The 6,000-nt window shown below is 35.5% G+C and overlaps 1 pseudogene; it reads right to left on the minus strand.

The window, feature by feature from the left end:
• The window catches only part of LOC129072698 (lysosomal Pro-X carboxypeptidase-like), a 28,695-nt pseudogene extending 23,050 nt beyond the window's left edge, over positions 1-5,645 (minus strand).
• Between the last annotated feature and the right edge of the window lie 355 nt (positions 5,646-6,000).

A 6,000-nucleotide genomic window follows, 5' to 3' on the forward strand; every position in this document is an offset into this window, starting at 1 on the left:
ATGAGAGAGATCTGCTCTTTTAAATAATTTTGTACTATCAAAATTCAATTTAATTCAAGACACATTGACCTCTGGCCTGCTATGTGCAAGAAGTCTACTGGTCATTCTACTTTTTAGAGGAGGAAAATATCTCTAATAGCAAATGACCTTGTTCCATTTGGGTTACAAAATTTTAAGCAAGGTGTGCATTAAATAGTTCAAATAGACAGTTATATTAAAATTGCTTTAGAAACCTGGCTCTTGTATTATCAATTCTATTTATATTTCCAGAACTCATTCTAGCTGTAGAGTCAGTTATATTCTCTAAACTTAATAACCATCAAGTTGGCCAACCTTTGTTCTTAAAACTAAGAGGAATGTTCTTTACAATGGAATCTTTTAAGAAGAGGGCATACAATAACAGATTTTGGTATAAAAGAAGCATAAAATTTACAGTGTAATGTGTCTTTACACTTTCCAGAGTGTATTCATATCCAATATTTTATCTGATCCTCAGCACTAACCTTTGGAGAATTTAAGTATCATTATCCATTCAGCAGAGGAAGACATGAAGTCTCGGGAAAAAGAGCCTTGCCCAGATCACACAGCTGGTAAACGGTAGCTGGTAGAAGGATTCAGAGTCAGTGCTCTTTCCACTCCACTCTGCTGTCGGTGGATCACCCCTTTATGACGTATGTAGCACTCACAATACAATAAGCAGTTGGCTGAATCATAGTGCTATGATAGCAGCTGCCACTCATTAAACACTGACCATATATATTACATAGCTTTACATGTCTCACATACATCACAAAGATTAAATAAACTGAACATGTGGAGTGTATAGCACAGGATTTGACACATAGTAATTAGTCCATTTACAGCAACTACTGGTCTTATTACTAATTTATATAACTCTGTAATCTGTGCATTTTATCTCCATTATTCAAATGAAGAAACTGAGGTTCAGAAAAGTTACATACCACGTCCAAGTTTGGGTAACCAGAGAGTGACAGAAGCCAGGATTGCTGCCTAGATTTGACTAAGTCCAGAGCTCTTTTTTCTCTGGGATTTCGTCTGATGCTGGAGGTCAGGGAATGAGCATGTGCGTGCACGCACACACACACAAATGTAAAGTGTGTTATTAAAAGTGACAAAAGTGCATTTTCCCATTACCTTGATTGGACAAGCAGGCAAAAACTGTAAAAAGTCAGACTCATAAGGGTAGTCCACCATGGCCAGATTTACCCAGGTTTCAGAGATCCAATCGTTCAAATGCTGAACATCTGAGAAGTTGTTAATGGGGTGCATAAGAGAAGGGCTTCAGAAAGCCAATGCAAGCCAGTACCTGAGAATAAAATCACAATGTTGAATTCTAAAAAGCACTGCTCAGCATAAGCTTTTACAGATTCCTCATTTGATGTTTCTGAAAATTCAGTCTTTCATACCAGAGATTTTCAACCTTTTTTCCCCTCATGGCACACAAAAACCAATTACTATATTTCTGCAGCACACCAAAAATTATATTTTTTTTCTGACCTGAAAATAATAGGTATAATTCTGATTGATCCACACTGGACAACTATTATTGTGTTTGGCTGTTGTGATTCTTTTTTGTGCTTTGACAATCAAAGCAGAAAGAGGTCAGTGCCCCTGACTAGGCAGTAATTGCATGTTCTAAAAATTCTTGCTGCATCCAGTGTGCCTACCATGGCACACTGGTTAAAAACTGCTGTTCTATACCATTTCTCCAAGAATACTTTTTCAACATTCAGTAAGATATTTTTAGAGCAACTGGATAATCCTATGATTAATATGCTGCTTATCCTCATGGAGCATACCAAAATTTATATTTTGAATTAATCCCTGTTTTAAAGATACTATTGAAATAAATAAACAAACAAGTGGAACACTACAGAGCAATAAGAAGACACCAACTACAACTAAATAAAACAAATGGATATGTCTTACGAACACAGCATTAAACAAAAATAGCAGACACACACAATTACATACTATGCAATTCCAGTGACTAAAAAAATCAAGAGCAAGCAAAATTAATCTATGGTTTTAGGAGTCCAGATAGTGGTTAGCCTGGGAAATGCTGAGGTAGTGACTGGGAAGGGCACAAGTACATTTCTGAGGGGATTTTTTGATGGTGATTACACTTTATATTCGCTTTGTGAAAATTTATTAAGCTGTGTATTTTGATTTGTGTACTTAAGAAAGTATGTTATCTTTAAATATGTATGTTATACTTAAATAAAATGTTTAAAGAAAAAGTGGGAATGTTGAATTTAACAAAGGAAAGGCTGAAAAATGATTCCATTCCCTTAAAGCTTACCCATTCTTGTAAGTCAATTAATGGCAACTTAGGACCTGTGGATGCTCTCTGAACAATCGGGGCCACTTTTCCTAAAATCTGTAGTTACAATTTCCATAAATACACCACAAGGTACTGTATCCTTAAAATGCCAGTTAGGGGCAGAGGCTGCAAGAGCTCTTAATGGTAATAAAACAAGGAAAGAAAAAAGGGAAAAAAAGGTAACTCATCAAATTCAAGTTTTAAAATTAACACTGATATTGAACAAAAATGGTGAGAAAAAATAATCCCTATTAATGAGATAGAAACTAGAAATCTCAGTATAATAGAATGGAACATGTTTTACCCAAAACAAATCTCTAAGTTTGCCTTGACAACCATTTAGAAGTTCTCATGTCCAAATAAATGCATTTACCCAGCCACCATGTGGGGATATTTCATCCTGAACCAGGCTGCAAGCATGTCTCCATAAGAGCCCCCCAGGGCAATGACAGGTTGATTTTCAGCTCCTGGGATTGTCCTTTTCAAGTGTTTGATTAACTCTGCAAAACCAGCCAGAGCTTGTTCTGATGTCAGAAAATTCAAGTGTCTGGAATCCTAAAAGTAAATAAATAAATAACAAAGAACATTGGTATGAGTGTGCGCATAATAGCAGTTTAGGCATAGTATAGATCCAGAAAAAAAAGAAGACAGAGTCAGATAAGCTTTTCTCCAAATAGACTTCTAGGCAATTGTGTTAAAACGCCTGGTCAAAGCCCTAGCAATGCTGATTTAAAGTGATTTTGAGTTTGTGGAAAGAACATAATGTATTTTGCATTCAAATACAATTTTCTATTAAGTGCTTTTTATCAAATACCTTGCTGAGTTTGTAGAAACAATAGAAATAAATGTAAATATATTTAAGAGCAAATGTGATGGAATATAATACTAAGCTTATCAGACAACTGTTATAACTTTTATTTCAAATCTTCAAACTTTTAAAATAGCTACCTTGTAGACAATGGTAAACTAAAACATGTGGAAAACTGAAATAAGTATCATTAGTAAAAATAAAATTCATCCTCCTTTATCAGAAAACTTTTTATGTCTGATATACTAACATCTAAAACAAATAGCCTGCCTCTTGTAAACTATAAAATTAAAGAGAGAAAAAACCTATAAAACCACTATTTTCTGGCCTTGTAGAACAACAACACAAGACACTGATAGCTCAGATAAGGATACTCATAAAGTAAGTTCCATGAACATCTAGCTCCCTGCTTAGGGACAATTTTCTCACTGCAATGGAGGGAGGTGAAGCTCACATAATAATGAGGTATCTCCCTTTAAAAGGTGAAGCCTAATTCATCTCCCTTTGAACTTGGGCTGGACTTAGTGACTTGATTCTAACAAATGGAGTGTGACAGAAATGATTTGTGAGTTCCAATCTTAGGTCATAAAAAGCACAGTAGTCTCACCTTGCTCTCTTTGCATTGTCAACTTTGAGGGAAGCTGGTTTCCATGTTGCAAGGCTCTTCAAGCAGGCCTTTGCAGAAACTCAGGGGGAGACAAGCTGAAGCGTCTCACCAACATCCAGTAGCAGTTTGTCACTCATGTGGACCCTCCATGAGAGGAGAGGGACGTCTTGCCACAGTCACGCCTTCGGATGACTGCAGCACCAAATAACATCTTAATTTCATGAGAGCCCCTGAAACAGAACCACCTAACTGAGCCACTCTTAATTCCTGTGAGATAATAAATGTTTGTTGTTGTTTTAAGCCACTAAGGCTTGAGGAAATAGGTACACAGTGATAGATAACTGATACAGCTGTATACCTACATTAGGCTAGCCTACTGGACCTTCATGCTTTGGTCTCACCACTCTGTTTGACTCTTCCCACCATTTGGCACATTCAGGATCACACGGTTCCCATTGTTCCTATGTACGTCACCTATGCACATCACCTATGCCTTTACCTTCTGACTCCTCACCTCCCCTCTCATTGTCTGTCACTATTCTTTACTTTGTTTTCATGGCACTTATACACTTGCGTGAATTTTTTTCCCCAATCCTTGCAGAATATTTCTATTATCCCACACAACTGACAAATTCTGTGAGCACACAAGGATAAAAAATATATCAAAGAGAGCACTTAACTCTATTTTGCTAACAAAGTATGAGCCATAGGGACCTAAGGGAGGAGGCTATGTTTCTATCTGCAACAAGCTGACTACTTCCCAGTGGTTTCAGGACCTGCCACCTCCTCCCAATCAGATAATTATGCAAAAAAATAAGCTACACAATAGTTTTCAATGCAGCCCAACAAAAACCAATGAATCATTTGCTTATCATTTATCATTAAAAAAGGATTTTTTATTTATTTATAATACAGAAAAATAAAACCTCTAAGAACAAAAATAAAAAACTCCTTTCAAAATAGGCAGCCTAGAAAAATAATTCACCTCAAAATCGTCTAACTCAGAGTTCCTCAAAGGCATGGTATATGCATACTGATGGTATGTATGATGAACTTAGGTATTACACAAACATTTTTAATTTAATACTTGTTTTAATATAATTTAGAAAATATAACTAGTACATAAAGCCCTTGTTAATGTAGTGCTAAGTTTGAAAAGTGAGTTGCTTATGGGAAAATATCAAGTAAATAGTAGTACAGACGGAAAAATCATATAGCCAGAATCACAAGGATATTACAGGAATGACTCAGTTGAAGAGAAGGTGTCCTGGTTTATTAGGTGTAAAGTCTATGGCCAAGCCCAAAGCTCCCTGTGAGAACAGGTAAGGCCAAAAGGGAATCAAAGTAGCCTGTTGGCCTCATTGCATCATAGAGAATGTCTTTATTTTACTGAAAAACACATAATTAAACATTTCACTTCTCATTATATTTTTTCGCAGTGGTAGGCACAATAATTTAAGAGTATAATTCACCAACATTTTAGAAACAATGGAATGTTCCCCCCACCATCTCTATGGCAATAGATTAAGATTCACCTGGGAAGGCTGGCCTCATCACACTATCTTAAAGACTGGTCAACATTAGAAATGATAAGAATATGGTTTTAAAAAGTCTCAATCTGTTCAAAATGTATATAAAAGTGAAAGATAAAATACAAATCATTGAAATTTTGGGCAGTTCAAGTTAAAACTATTACTTCTTTTTCACAGTGGAATTGTATTTAGAAAACGCCCTAAAATTTAAACAAACTTTTAACTTAAAAGTAAAAAGCATAAGCAAACTCACCTGAATGAGTTGGCATCAAAGAGTAGCAACTTTCCATAGTATCTCTGTTCAGCAAACACCAACATAGCTTTCAGTTCCTCAGCCACATCCCACATGAACCCCTAGGAACAATTTACAAATCCAAAACATAAAATCAAGATATGGAAAAAGTCATTAAAATTTTTTTTGCAACTCATATTTAAACATGTTAAATCAGACCAATAAGAGGTCTCTGAAAACTGCCTAATTTGTATTTGTTCTACAGATAAATGATAATGTTGCTATTTTACTGTTTCACATCAATCTTATATTGTATTAAAATGAAACAATTATAAATCAGCCCAAGTTGCTCAATCACACTTCATTCCAACGTCCCTTATTCTGACATTCTAGCCATAGAATCAACATAATTTCTAAAGTAGTCTTAAAATTGTACTGTTTTAAGAGTTGACAATATCTAAGTTCATTGCCTACTCA

Source organism: Pteronotus mesoamericanus, unplaced genomic scaffold, assembly GCF_021234165.1.
Source record: "Pteronotus mesoamericanus isolate MK-2021 breed Mesoamerican mustached bat unplaced genomic scaffold, CSHL_Meso_final contig_33, whole genome shotgun sequence".
Taxonomy (NCBI): Eukaryota; Metazoa; Chordata; class Mammalia; order Chiroptera; family Mormoopidae; genus Pteronotus; species Pteronotus mesoamericanus.